Here is a 15,234-nt window from a genome sequence, read left to right as displayed (position 1 = left end):
GGTGATGGCACACGCCTTTAATCCCAGCACTTGGGAGGCAGAGGCAGGCGAATTTCTGAGTTCGAGGCCAGCCTGGTCTACAGAGTGAGTTCTAGGACAGCCAGGGCTATACAGAGAAACCCTGTCTCAAAAAAAAAAAAAAGTTGATTTGTGTGTGTGTGTGAATGAATATGTGTGCATCCACATGTGGATGTTAGAAGTCAGCTTTGAGTGTCCCTCTTGATTGCTCTCTATTTCACACTTTACTTTTTGAGGCAGGGTCTCTCACTGAGCCTGGGACTCAAAAGGTACCTGACCAAAGCTCTGGGATTATCGGCTCATTCTTCAGTGCCCAGCTTTGTAACACTGGTAGTGGTGGGCCCAACCCAGGTCTTCTTATCTACATGGGAAGTACTTAATTGACTGAAGCCCTGTTCCTGCTTCTTTGCATGGGTTCCATTTCCCTCTTGTCCTTTTAGCTTTTTCCTAATATCGGTAATGGCTTTCACACAAATCTGGAAATGAGAGGGAGAATTTGTTTAGCTCTACTAATTACAATTGCCCACACTGGCCTGTTTCACTGCCAGCCCATCCTCTACAGAGCCTGGATAGACACTGAGCCAATATCATTGCTCAAATTACAGCCTTAGAGTTAGGCCAGGCATGGTGGTGCCTATAGTCCTAGTACAGTAATTGCATATGCAGGAGGACTTAGCTTTTTGTTTTGGGTTCTTTTGTTTGTTTAGTTGGTTGGTTTGTTTTGGCTAGCTTGGACTGCATAGTGGGACCATGGTTCCAAAATCTAAAAAGGAAACATGCATAGAGTTGGTTTCTTTCACAAGTCACCTTGGATAACATTTTGGGATCTGAATTTTTAGCAATTCAGACCATTCTGATGTCTAGCATCAAGAGCTGCTAGTATTGATCTCAATAGGTGTGGAAGTGGCAGCAGCTGGATTTTCATCCCCATTTGGCCACTTGCTCCTTCTATTTTCTGAGATAACATAGTTAAAACTGTGAAGTCTGATTTCTCATCTGTAAAACAACACATTTTTTTTTTTCTAATGGAGTTACTGTTCAAGCTGGATGGGTTCATGTCAAAGAAGCACTTAATATGGTCTGATATGGGAAGGCTAATCAATGAATATTAATTCCTGGGAGGGTGATGTTGGAAATGACTTTATCATTAGAATCCTAGCAAGATGTAGGCTCTGACTAAGATGGTACCAGAGATGTTCATTAGAGATGCTCAGTAGGAAGAGATGGGAAATGGGACACAGGTGAGGCACAGGAAAAAGCTACTGCCACTGTCTGTTCTGATGGGGACCAGTATTGTGGAGCACCGGAAGAGTTGAGTTCTTCGAGCAGAGATCACTTGACAGTCAGCTGTTGGAAGAAAGCAGCTACTGCTGTAATAGCAGGGAAGCAGGGAAGGACTAGGATGAAATTCTGATCTCAATCTGTGCCTCAAGTTACCTAAGCCCATTAAAAAATGAGTGGCAAAGAAGTCTTGCAGAAGTAACTGCAGGGGTGGTTGCCAGGGCATAGACAAGGATGGTGAATGGAGTGAGAGGGAGAGATTAACTAGGGAATCAAATAGGAGAATACAGGAGATGTGATGGAAGTAAAATGACAGGAATCCGAGTCAATACATGTGTTAGGCTTATTGGGTCTGAAATGTAGCTGGGATTCTCTGAAAAATGCACGTCTCTAAAGGCAGGTGCTCCTGGACCTTTTTTCTCACCCTAGAGTTTCATAATATTTTGGAACATTTAGACTGTTTATACCAGTCAGTCTTAAGCCATCTGGGTAAAATATTTTTTTAAAAACTCACCCAGTCAATTGGACCTTGAGACAATGTGAAGATGGTATGTTGAGTGTATTTAGTGGATGTCAAATTAGGGACAGAGACTGTGTAGGCAGCCTGTTTATATGTGTGTGTGTGTGTGTGTGTGTGTGTGTGTGTGTGTGTGTGTGTGTGTGTATGTGTGTGTGTGTGTGTGTGTGTGTGTGTGTGTGTGTGTATGTGTGTGTGTGTGTGTGTGGGTGGGTGTATGTGTGTGACATCTGTGGCTCTGTGGGTTTACCTAACAAGAACACAGGAGCACTTGTATGAGAGTGACAGCTGTGGAATCTTGTATGTTGGCTGCAGGCTGGATAGGCATGGAGATTACTAGGGGTTGGGGTTTCATAAGCTAGGGGAGTGCCATCACAGAGAAGAGTGTGTTTCTTTGTAAAACTAAGTTTTCTCTCATAATTGGGTTATTTTCCTTCATGCTATTGAGCAAAAACCAACCAACAAACAAACAAAAAAACATGCTATTGGAGCGTCCAAGGCCTGCCTGTTGGGGGTTGGCTAACCCTCTTTGTTCACGTGGTGCTAAGTTCATTCAGGGATCTTCATTCAGGGATCCAGAAGCAGCAGCTCCATGTGTAGTTTGAGGCCACTTAAAACTAGAATTTTGCACTTTTCATGTGTGCTCATTTTCTGGCTACAAGGACTCCTAGATTCTTGAAATGACCACTAACTACTTAAGAATCATTGTTAAGGGTCACTATGCTCTCTGAAAAGATACACACCAGCTTCATCCCAAGAGATGCAGTAGACAAAGCCTCCCACTTAGTTAGGATGATTGTCATAGCTCCAGGCTTTAGATAATGCTCTTGTGCTAACAGTTTGTGAAGCTCTTCTTTGTTATCCACTATGACCCTCTGAAAGAAGATCTGTCATCATTTGTGAACAATGGCATTCTAACTTAGAAGGATTACATTTCTAACTTAAAATTCTATTTCCTCCTCAGTGGATGAGACTAAAATCAAACCTGAGGCTCTGGAGTTTCAGACTTGATGGTTTTTTTATTGCATTATGTTGCCTATTCCTGATGATTTGCTCATGATAATAGCCCTATAAATCTAATGAAAAAATCTGACCAAAATTTTCTAACTTATGCTAGCCTCCTCCTACATATCCCCGAAGCACATCTTATTTCTATTTAGTATCTTGGATGACCTGCTTTATAATTACTTGTGACTTTCTTCCTGCTCTTACTAGACATGGGACATTAATAATGACAATGATGGATGACATTATTGCAAAGCATCTTAAATGCTGCATGTTACCCTCCACACTTATCACCACTCCCCTCCAGGTTTCATAGTGCTTGTGGTTTGTGCCACACAAATCTCTTATACAGTTAGAGACCCAGGTTTGTCGAAGAACACACAGATAATAAGACCTGGGTTTCAAATATGGAGCTTTCTGACTGTGTGACTCAAACTCTTAACCTCTGTCTCCTCATATGGGACCATAAATTAACCACTTTGTCTTCTACGCAGGGCCTATGAAACTAGACACTTTGGAAAGCAGTGTGACAGACACTGGTTAGAAAGCTGGAGTGCACACTTCTCTTTTCTTTTTTATATCCATGCTCCTGACTATAGAATTTGGGTTGTTTCAGGTTTGGGACCTCTATACCCACAGCTGATATGAACATTTTTTCCACAGTGACATTTGAGCGGAATGGGGTTGTGGGGCTATTGTGTCTAGAGATCTCAGAAGCTACCAGATTGTTTTGTGGAGAGGTGCTTCTAACCCCAAAATTTGCTTCTCAATCAGCACCTGCCATTGCCATCCCTTAGAGCTTCAGCCATTCCACATCAGCATGGTTTTTATTTGTATTCTTTGATGATTACTGATATGCTTATTAGCTGTTTTGTTATCTTGGGAAAGGTAGTAAGCAGTAAAAAGGAACGAATTACAAATGTCCACATCAGCATGAGCAAACTGAAAAGCGATTAGGTTGAATAAAAAATTCAGATTCATTAAAAAATCATCATGCAGTATGATTCCATGTATTTTCCAATAGCTCACAAACACAACAACAACAACAACAAAACCACAAAACTAATCTGTTAAAATAGTGAAAATCTCTGGAGTGAACTGTGGCTTAATAATGTAAGGAGACTCTCTAGGATAAAGACAGTGTTTTAAATCTTGAGGGAGGGAGTCTTATGAGTATAATCTACATATAAATCAATTTTATTAAAAACTTTACTAGTGAATTTTTAAATTAAAGGTTTTTGATCCTTCTTTCCCAGCAAACAGCACTTTTGTTCCCAAGTCCTGAGTCTTCTTCCGTGAATACCCTGGTTCTGTCTTTGAACATTGTTCTTTCTCCACAAGGTGGGAACACCCCTGAGAATCAAGAACTTACTTCTCTACTAAATAAGTTTTCAATTCTCTTAGTAAAGATTCCTCTTCTATCCAGTGGGAATTTGAGGGGATAATTTAATTTATTGAATTCTTCATTTTTTTTCTCATAAATCCTTTTAAATAAACTACAAAGTTGGGCTCGAGGCATTTGAATAATGTGTATTGATTCTTTCCCAGAACTTAATCTAATGCCAAGATTAAGTCAGCTCATTTCTTTTTGTCCCACAGAAGGAAGTCAGAAGTGTGCAGTATTTCCTGCAGGGACAGCATCTTCTGTAGTCAGACAAGTCTCACTCCAATGGTGCAGCACGTTACATAATCACTGACGTGGACAATTCCCGCTGCTCTCTGTCCACTTGTTTGAGCTTATCAAGGGATGAAGCTGGTACTCATATAACTAGCTATAATTTGTTTTCAAAAAACACAAGCTTGTTCTGAGAAGAGTTTTAAACTCATTCTGCAGCCTAGTATTTGCCAATGTTTTATATACATATATATATATATACATATATGTATATATATAATCATAATTTACATATATATGTATGATGTTAATACAGTACAAGTATTTTGTTTGTTTAGTTTGTTTTGACTATAGTGATGAACATTAATTAGGAGTTTCTTTCCCACCTTAGATTATGTAATTCCCAAATAAAATACACAAAACCTTTATATTTATAATTAGTCTTAAAGTAGTAGAGCTGAGCAGATATCAACTCTATATTTTGTCTATTTCCCTGTCAATAACCCTGAGATACATCACTTGCCATGTTCTGCCTGGGCCACTCTTACTCCAACAGGCTGATCCTCATGGCCATAGTCTCATTATCCACCTAGTCCATGGCATCTTCTCCCTTCTCCTCTCTCTCCCCATTCTCCTTGCAGACCCCAATCCTGAGAAAGGATGCCCTGCCTTCCTCTCTTCTGCACAGCTACAGGTTGTAGGAATCCTTATTGACCAATCAGGGATAACTTGGGGGCAATTTTACATAGCATCACTTGGTGTACCTGAGGATCTCCTTACTGGGGAGCAAACATATCTTGGGGACCACTATTTAGTATTATAATACATAGCAAAAGACCAAACATCAACATTTGGGCTTTTTTTTTTTATGTTGTTTGAACTTGAAAAACTGAAGAGGTAGTTCAGTAAATCACTTGCTCCACAAATGTGGACCTGGATCCCCAGAACACCACAAAATCTCATGTGGGAACATGCGTCTGTCATCGCAGGACTCCTATGGTTAGATTCTTGTAAACTAGCTATTCTGGTGTACATAGCAGCCCATAGTAAGTGATCCTGTCTCAAAGAAGGCAGAAAGTGAGTACCAACATCTAAAGTTATCCCCTGTTCTCCACATGTATATACACACTCACACACATATGTACACAAATAATAAACATATACATACACAAAATTACGCTATAATATACACAACTTATTCATTTAAAATTTAGCCATTTTAAAGTGTATGGCTCAGTGCATTAAAGACCTTCATATTGTTGCATTTATATCAACCAGCCATCTCCAGAGGCCTTTTCATTTTGTAAACAGGAATTCCATATTTGGTTGACACTGTTCCTCTTCCACAGTTCCTGAAACTGTCATTCCACTTTCAATTTTCATGGCTGTGTCTGCTGTAGACATCTCTCACAAGTGAGATCATACAGTATTGACTTTCTGGAACTGTTTTTTTTGTTTTGTTTTGTTTTTTTCAGCTAGTACAATGTTCTTAAGGCCCATTTATGCTGTTCTGTATATGCATCTTTTCATTTTAGAGCTGAATACTAACCTGAACCTTGCACAAATATGTGCTGACATTTTCTTTAGCCATTTATCCATCCATAAATAGTTGAGCTGCTTTTTCCTTTTACCAATTATATGATTCTTCTATGAGCCTGAGAGTGCAAATACTGCTTACGTACCTGCTTTCAGTTAGGGTTCTGTGCAAGAAAGTATAAGTAAAATTGCTGGAATGTGAAATGGTGTTATTTTAAATTATATTTTTAGGAAATGCCAGTTTTGGACAGGATTCTTCTGGTCTTCATCTGGGCTCAGAAGTGAACAATCTGGCAAAGTTCTTTATACCCAAATCCTGCCCAAATCCTGCCCAAATCCTGCCCAAATCCTGCCCAAATCCTGCCGAGAGAGAGCTCATCTCCAGGAGTGCTGTCCCTCCTAAGTTCACAGGTGATTCCAATACTTTTGCTCCAGTAACTGGCCAAAGAGGGACCTGTCAAGAGAACACTGGAGTCAGGATCCTTCTGGTCACCATCTGTGCCCTGGAGTTAACTGGTGGCACAGCTCTCCATACCCAAACCCCACTGGAAAGAGCTGGTCTCCCAGGAGTGTTTATACACCTAAAATCACAGGCTCACAGGCTCACAGGTTCACAGGCTCACAGGCTCACAGGAGGAAAAGACTCCAGCCATAATCAGCAAGATCAACTAACACCAGAGATAACCAGATGGTGAGGGACAAGTGCAAGAACATAAGCAACACAAACCAAGGTTAATTGGCATCATCAGAACACAGATCTCCCACCACTGAAAATCCTGGATACCCCAACACAGCGGAAAAGCAAGACTCTGATTTAAAATCACATCTCATGTTGCTGATAGTGGACTTTAAGAAGGATAAATAACTCCCTTGAAGAAATATAAGAGAACACAGACAAACAGGTAGAAGCCCTTACATAGGAAACAAAATTCCCTTAAAGAATTGCAGGAAAACAAACCAAACAGGTGAAGGAATTGAACAAAGCCATTCAGGATCTAAAAATAGAAACAATAAAGTAATCATAAAGGGAGACAATATACAACAAATCAGTAGCCAACATTCAAACTAAATGAACAGAAACTTGAAACAATCCTACTGAAATGTCTGCCTGCCCTCTCTCTCCCTACCTATTCAATATAGTACTCGAAGTCCTAGACAGATAATTTAGACAACAAACGGAGGTCAAAGGGATACAACTTGGAAATAAAGAAGTCAAAATATTACTATTTGCAGATGATGTGATAGTATACTTAAGTGACCCCAAAAATTCCACCAGAGAACTCTTAAACCTGATAAACAACTTCAGCAAAGTGGCTGGATATAAAATTAACTCAAACAAATCAGTGGCCTTTCTCTATTCAAAGGATAAACAGGCTGAGAAATAAATTAGGGAAACAACACCCTTCACAATAGTCACAAATTATATAAAATACCTTGGTGTGACTCTAACCAAGGAAGTGAAAGAACTGTATGACAAGAACTTCAAGTCTCTGAAGAAGGAAATCGAAGAAGATCTCAGAAGATGGAAAGATCTCATGGATTGGCAGGACCTTGTCAAAAGCAATCTATGGATTCAATGCAATCCCCATCAAAATCCCTACTCAATTCTTCATAGAGTTTGAAAGAGCAATTGGCAAATTAATCTGGAATAACAAAAAACTCAGGATAGCTAAAACTATTCTCAATAATCAAAGAACTTCTGGTGGAATCACCATCCCTGACCTCAAGCTATAGTGATAAAAACTGCATGGTCTTGGTACAGAGACAAGTAGGTAGTTCAATGGAGCACAATTAAAGACCCAGACATGAACCCACACACATATGGTTACTTGATCTTTGACAAAGGAGCTAAAACCATCCAGTGGAAAAAAGACAGTATTTCAACAAATGGTGCTGGTTCAACTAGAAGTCAGCATGTAGAAGAATGCAAATGGATCCATTCTTATCTCCTTCTACAAAGCTCAAGCCTAAGTGTATCAAGGACCTACACACAAAACCAGATACACTGAAACTAATAGAAGAGAATATAGGGAAGAGCCTCAAACACATGAGCACAGGGGAAAATTTGCTGAACAGAACACCAATGGCTTATGCTCTAAGATCAAGAATTGATGAATGGGACCTCATAATATTACAAAGCTTCTGTAAGGGAAAGGACACTGTCAACAGGACAAAAAAGGCAACCAACAGATTGGGAAAAGATCTTTACCAATCTTACATCCGATAGAGGATTTATATCCAATATATACAAAGAACTCAAGAAGTTAGACTCCAGAATATCAAATGACCTATTAAAAATGGGGTACAGAGCTAAGCAAGGAATTCTCAAATGAGGAATATTGAATGGCTGAGAAGCACCTAAAGAAATGTTCAACATCCTTAGTCATCAGGGAAATGCAAATCAAAACAATCCTGAGATTCGACCTCATACCAGTCAGAATGACTAAGATTAAAAACTCAGGTGAAAGGCAATGCTGTTGAGGATGTAGAGAAAGAGAAACACTCTTTCATTGCTGATGGGATTTCAAGCTGGCACAACCACTTTGGAAATCATTCTGGTGGTTCCTCAGAATATTGGACATAATACTACATGAGGACCCAGCTATACCACTCCTGGGTATATACCCAAAAGATGCTCCAACATATAAGAAGGAAACATGCTCTACTCTGTAGCCTTAATTATCATATCCAGAAGCTGCAAAGAACCCAGATGTCCTTCAACAGAGGAATGGATACAGAACAATGACTTCATGAAATTCTTAGGCAAATGGATTAGAAAATATCATCCTGAGTGTGGTAACCTAGTCACATAAGAACACACATTGTATGCACTCACTGATAAGTGGATATGAGCCCAATAGCTCGGAATACCCAAGATACAATTCACAGACCACGTGAAGCTCATGAAGAAGAAAGACCAAAATGTGGATGCCTCAATACTTCTTAGAAGCAGGAACAAAATACTCAGAGGAGGAATTATGGAGACAAAGTGTGGAGCAGAGACAAAAGGAAAGGCCATCCAGAGACTGCCTTACCTGGAGATCCATCCCATTTACAGATACCAAACCCAGATACTATTGTAGATGTCAAGAAGTGCTTGCTGACAGGAGCCTGATATAGCTGTCTCCTCAGAGTCTGCCAGAGTCTAATAAATACAGAGATGGATGTTCACTGCCAACTATTGCACTAAACATGGGGACCCCAATGGAGGAGTTAAGAGAAAAGACTGAAGCAACTAAAAGGGTTTGCCACCCCATAGGAAGAACAACAGTATCAACAAACTTGAACCCCAGAACTTCCAAGGACTAGACCAGCAAGCAAAGCGTTCACATGGAGGGACCCATCGCTCCAGCTGCATATATATCAGAGGATGTCCTTGTTGGGAATCAATGGGAGGAGAGACCCTTGGTCCTGTGAAGGTTCATGCCCCAGTGTGGGGGAATAATAGGGAGAGTAGGCGGGAGTGGGTGGGGGAGCACCCTCATAGAAGCAGGGGGAGGAGCATAGGCTATCCTATAGGGTTTCCAGAGGAGGAACAGGGAAAGGGGATAACATTTGAAATGTAAATAAATAAAATATCCAAAAAATTTATTTTAAAAAGGAAATACAAGTTTTTGTTTATTTTTTTCATAGTGTTTGTGTCCTTTTTATGACTTTTTATTTGTTCTTTGTGAATTTCACATCATGCATCCCAATCCCATTCATCTCTCCCTCCCATCAAATCCACTCTCAACTCCTTGCAACCTCCCACCTCAACAAAGGGGAAAAGAAATCTCATTGTGGAAACTGTAGTGTGTCACAGCATTTCTCATAGTATACCCTTTTCCGTACATCTTTGTTTGCTCATGTTCACTGCAACGAGTCATATGAGGCCTCCGGCTTCTGCTACTCTATCAATACTGGCATGTCACTAGGACTACTCTTGGAGATCCTGTCGTTGCCTTTTGTCATGGAGACCCTGTAAGTTTGAATCCACATGAAGAATCCCTTCATGCACTCTAGCAGTTCATTTTTTGGGGCAGATGTTGGGGTGGGCCAATTCAAAGCCCTAGATCTGGCCTACGAGGTATTTGAGCTGATCATCCAGCAGGGTCTCCCACTCTCATGCCCTCTGGGCTCTCTCACCAGCATTCCCCACAACCAGGGGAGTACAGGGTCTACTCTCCTGAGTGTTGCAGCTGGTGAGGGACATAGTTCTCTCATGACTCCTGCGGTCGTCTCTCACCTGCCATAAATGTTGTGGAACGAGGCAAGGGAAGGAAGGCATCTCTCCCTCATCTACATAGCTGTCCAGCAGATAAGAGATAGGACTGGCATTCCCATACTCACACCTTTGGTGTCTGGTAACCTTCAAGTCCCACATCCAGAGTCAGTTCTACTGTTCTGCCAGTGAGGTACAGGGCCTGCATTCCTGAGTGCTGCAGCAGGTGAGGGTCAGGGACAGCTCTCTTGCTCTGATGACCTTGAGGCCAACTCTCCTGCCTGCTCTTGGTGGGAAGGGGAAAGCAGGGAGAGTATCTTTCCCTCATTCATGCCATTGTGTGGGAGATGAGTGACCATCCTGTACCCTTGGGCCTACTCGCTGGAATACTGCAGCTGGCTAAGGGCAAGTTCAGCTCTCCTCTCATGCCCCCATGTCAACCTTTCCCAGAATGCCCACGTGAGGGGTAGGGCCAGTTCTGCAAGGACCACAGACATCGACATAATCCCTGGATGGCAGCCCAGACTGTGGATATCCACCTGGCCTTTGGTGGTAACAGACCCCTGCTACTGTAAGGTCACAGATTCAGACATGGCCACCAATGGCAGCATAGGCTAGGACACTACCATGGTTCCAGGTGTCACCACTGGCTACTCACATCAGGCTATTCCAACCTACTCTAGAGTCTCTGGCTCTGCATTTCTTTATTGTGCCTGCATCCTTCTGCTTCTCTTTCTTTTTCATTTCCCCATCACCTAACTTGCTTCTCTTAGTTGCACCTGGCATAGTGTTAGTGTCTGGAGTCATCTCAGGGGTGGTCTCAGGAATGCTATGACCGGGTCATCTAGGGCATGGTCTGCCCCCTGTGGCCCACCAACCCCAGGCTTGTGCAGTGCTGAACTGGTTGTCATTTTAAGATAGCTCTCTGTCTGAGCCACATGGTGCTTTGTCTATTGGTCTTCTCAGGCTATCTACTCAGGGCAGGACTGGTGGTTATTTCAGACTCACTTTTTTTCAGTGAATTTTAGGCTACTAATCATTCAGATGTTCACAGGTCAGAACACTGAACATAGTTGTAGCCTTTCACCTCTGCCATCTACTGACACACATGTGACATAGCAGCCATACCTACAACACCTCTAGGGGCAGTGGTTGTACCATTTAACTCATACCAACAGTGTGTGAGGATTCTGAGATCTCCAAATCCTGGCTAACTTTTTTGTTTGTTTGTTTGTTTTTTAAGACAGGATTTCTCTGTATAGCCTGGCTGTCCTGGAACTCACTCTGTAGACTAGGCTGTCCTCGAACTCAGAAATCCGCGTGCCTCTGCCTCCCAAGTGCTGGGATTAAAGGCATGCGCCACCACCGCCCTGCCCTGGCTAACTTTTTAAAAAATGTTTTCTTCTGTTTTTTTTGATAGTAGCCATCCTAATGAGGCAGGAATTCATCGATTATGACTTATTTATGTTTCCCTCACAATTGAAAAATTGATCCACCTCGGTTTTTTTTATTGACTACCTCAGATCTTTGTAGAAATATTTATGTAAATCCTTTGCCAGTTTAGAAAGGTGGTTGGTTGACTTCTGTGCTGACTTACAGGAGTTGTTCAAATAGTTTGAAAATGTTGCCTGCCTGAACTTGACCTTACTTTTCACTAATGAACATCCTTAACACACCTTTGCAGCTTTACCCTACAGTGCAAATAGTTTATTTTGCAATTCAACTGCAAATCATATTTTCTGAGCACCCATTTCAAGTTTGACATCAGCAGAAGCAATGGGATGCTACAATGACAGAACACTGGACGGGACTTCCTACCTCCTCTAGCAGGCATTCTGTTTATGACACATAAACACCAGGAAATAAAATCACAACTGTGAAACACAACCAATGCCAAGAAGAAAAAACTTGACTAGGAAAAGGGAAAATAAAGTATTGGTGGGAGGAAGAGATAGAAAATGTGTCTTCAGGCCATATATAACTGAGGATCAAGGAGAAATGGGAGAACAGGATGACAGTGTCTGAGGGAAAATCTTAACAAAAAGCAGTACAAGGCAGGTCACTCTGGGCTGAGGCAATAGTGATTGCTCTTGTAGTTACCATTGCCAGTAATGGTTATTTTCCTTCCAACGTCCTATGAAGTTTTAAATTTTTAATGTTTAATTTTGCGATAATTATAGATTGATATGCCATTGTGAGAAATAGCAAAGTCAGCTTAGTTTCTTCCATGGCCAGCCACACCTTCAAAAGCCTAGCTAACGTCATCACTGTGATTGGGCTGATGCTGTCTTCTCAAAGCCTCACTCTTCCCTACCTCCTGGATCATTAGTCAATCTGCTCTATATTTCTATAGCCCCAGCCTTCCAGAAAGATTTTATAAACTGAGTCTTGGAGCTTAAAACTCTGGGGTTGGAATGTTTCATCTCTGCCACTTTATCCAGGTTTCAGAATGATGTTCTATTTCTTTAATTGAGTAACAGTCCACACAAGGTAGCTACCACTGTTTGGTTCCCTGTTCACTCAGGGAAGGATGTTGACACTGTTACTAGTTTCAGGATATTATGTAAAAAGCTGCTGCAAATACTCATGTGCAGGTTGTTGCGTGAACTTTTAGTTTCTCAGGGACAGATGGCCTGCCTGCAGTGCAATTGCTGAGTCTTATCATAGTAGTTTGTATGGTTTTGCCTTAGTGTGGATACGCCTGATTCTCCTGGACCACTTACACGGCCAGAAGCAATGTGAGTCATGTGTTTCCTTGCATCCTTGCCTGGTTGTGGCATTATTATTTTTTCAGCCATCTTGATAGGCAAGCAGTGGTGCTTCATTCGAGCTTTAGTATCTGTTTCCCTAATGGCTAATACTGAACATGGTTCTCCTATCTCTGTGATAGGAACTTTTTGTGTCTTTCTTCCATTTTCTAATTAGATTAAAAAAAAAAAACCTGTTGACTTTTGAAAGTACTTAATATAGTCTAATTACTTCTTTGTTGGATATATTTTATGATTATCTCTCCTATGGTGAATCTTGCCTTGATATATTCTTAGAGAATCTTCCATCAAGCAGAAATTCAAAATTTTGATAAGGTCCTACTTCTTAAATCTTCCTTTCATAATTTGTCTATTGTCTTGGCTTTAATCTCAAGTTGCCTGAGTAGGGGTCTCACCTGAAGAAGAATCTTAATAGTGTTGACTGATGTCAGAAGACTCATAATTGCTATGATTGTGGATGGCACCTTCACAATAAAGGGTAGGACAGAAGGAGGATCATCTCAGCTGGTGCCTCTTGGCCTTCCCTCTTGCTGTTGAGTCAATTTGTGCTGTTGCTATGGCTGCTAATTCATTTGCTGATATGAAACCAGAGTTTCAAAGCTCTTGCTGAGAACCAGAAATCAACAGATCTCCAGTAATCCTTTGGGCTACCAGCAACAGATGGGAGTGACGAGGTGACCAACTTTGGAAACTGTGCAATGTCAGTTGTAGGTCTCCCTCAGTAAGTGCTGGCCATTATGGGACTATTCCACCTACTAGGACTCCTCTTCTCAAAAACAGAGTAACTACAACGTTCTTAGCAGACTTACTAAATTCTTATCTGTCTGTCTGTCTATCTATCTATCTATCTATCTATCTATCTATCTATCTATCTATCTATCTATCTATCTATCTTATCTGTCTATCTATCTATCTATCTATCTATCTATCTATCTATCTATCTATCTATCTATCTATCTATCTATTTATCTATCTCATCTACCTACCCTATCTATCTATCTATCTATGTATCTATCTACCTACCTACCTAATATCTATGCATCATCTATCAATCTATCTTCTTTCTGTCATCTATCATCTATCTATTTATCAATCATCTATCTCACTGATTATATCTTCCTATAGATCTCTGTATAATACACCGTCTTTTGGTGTCAACTAAAAGATCATTTTATATATTTATAAACACAATAGATTTTGAGATTGTTTTCTAGAGGTTTTACAGTTGTTTATTTCTCATTAATATTTGTTACCCACTTCAAGGTTTTCTGTTTATAAAGTGTGAGGTCTAGGAATACCTGCTTCCTACTTCCCACCCATTTACAGGAATGGATGGATGTACAATTGCTCTAGGATACTTTATAGCAAAGGCTATCTTTCTATTTATTCAATTTAGTCAAACATCAGATTTGTCAAACTAATAGTTAACTCTAGGTTTTAAAGCTAGGACTGCAATTAAAAGGGTTCGTTGTCACCTTGGCATTGGGATAGTTCTTGACTTGACTGGTATTGTGTGAATGTTAAAAGTATATCTTAATTTTAAAAGTATATCTTACTTTTACATAATTTTTCTTTGAGTTGTACTTTAGGACTAAACACTACCGTGCTTAGTTATTCCTTTGTGGTTTTAAAATTCAAACACTAGTTATAACACATTTTTCCTATCCATTAATAAGTCATGCTCAACTTCTATAAACATGTCACTTAACTTTGGCTCCTATTGTGTCATTTAATGTAGGGATTTTTTAAAATATTACTTAATGTTGAAAAAAATTTAAAAGTGAATGTATTGCTACAACACATATACTGGTTATATCATGCATGGCATTATCTTTTATAGTCATAATAAAATGAATCAACATTCCTGCCACTATGAGGATCTATTTAAATTTCTAGAAGTCACAGTGGAAGAAGAAACCCAAACATTGTCCTCTGATGTCCACGTATGGCCCTAACATGCCCACAAGTACATAATGATAATGGATAAGATATACCTTAAAAACAATTATTAGATGCTCTGTTTTGTTTCAATCCATTTGAAGCTTTTCTATTCTGTTCCTTTTTTTCCTGTGTCTATCTTTCTGTGAACACCACAGAACCTTAAAAATTAAAGCTATGTAATACCTCACAGATGAGGCATACTGCCTCCTTCCACTCCCCTCATCTCTCATTCATGCATGTGTTTGGGACAAGTCCTTCCTATTTGGCCAAGGTTTAATTCCAACTTGCTGTTACCCAAGACTGACCTCTGATTTACAGGTATTCTTCTTTCTCAGTCTCTCAGGTGCTGAGG

At 40.4% G+C, this 15,234-nt stretch overlaps 1 non-coding gene across 1 annotated transcript; it reads right to left on the bottom strand.

Annotated features, from left to right (window-relative positions):
* Window positions 1–11,193: 11,193 nt before the first annotated feature.
* On the bottom strand, window positions 11,194–11,323 carry LOC116073454. Its single transcript, XR_004111810.1, has one exon. It is a non-coding gene; the product is annotated as a small nucleolar RNA SNORA17 (small nucleolar RNA).
* Window positions 11,324–15,234: the final 3,911 nt, after the last annotated feature.

This window comes from Mastomys coucha, unplaced genomic scaffold, assembly GCF_008632895.1.
Source record: "Mastomys coucha isolate ucsf_1 unplaced genomic scaffold, UCSF_Mcou_1 pScaffold10, whole genome shotgun sequence".
Taxonomy (NCBI): Eukaryota; Metazoa; Chordata; class Mammalia; order Rodentia; family Muridae; genus Mastomys; species Mastomys coucha.
Note: the sequence above shows the minus strand (reverse complement) of the source record. Positions and strands in the feature narration are given on the sequence as shown.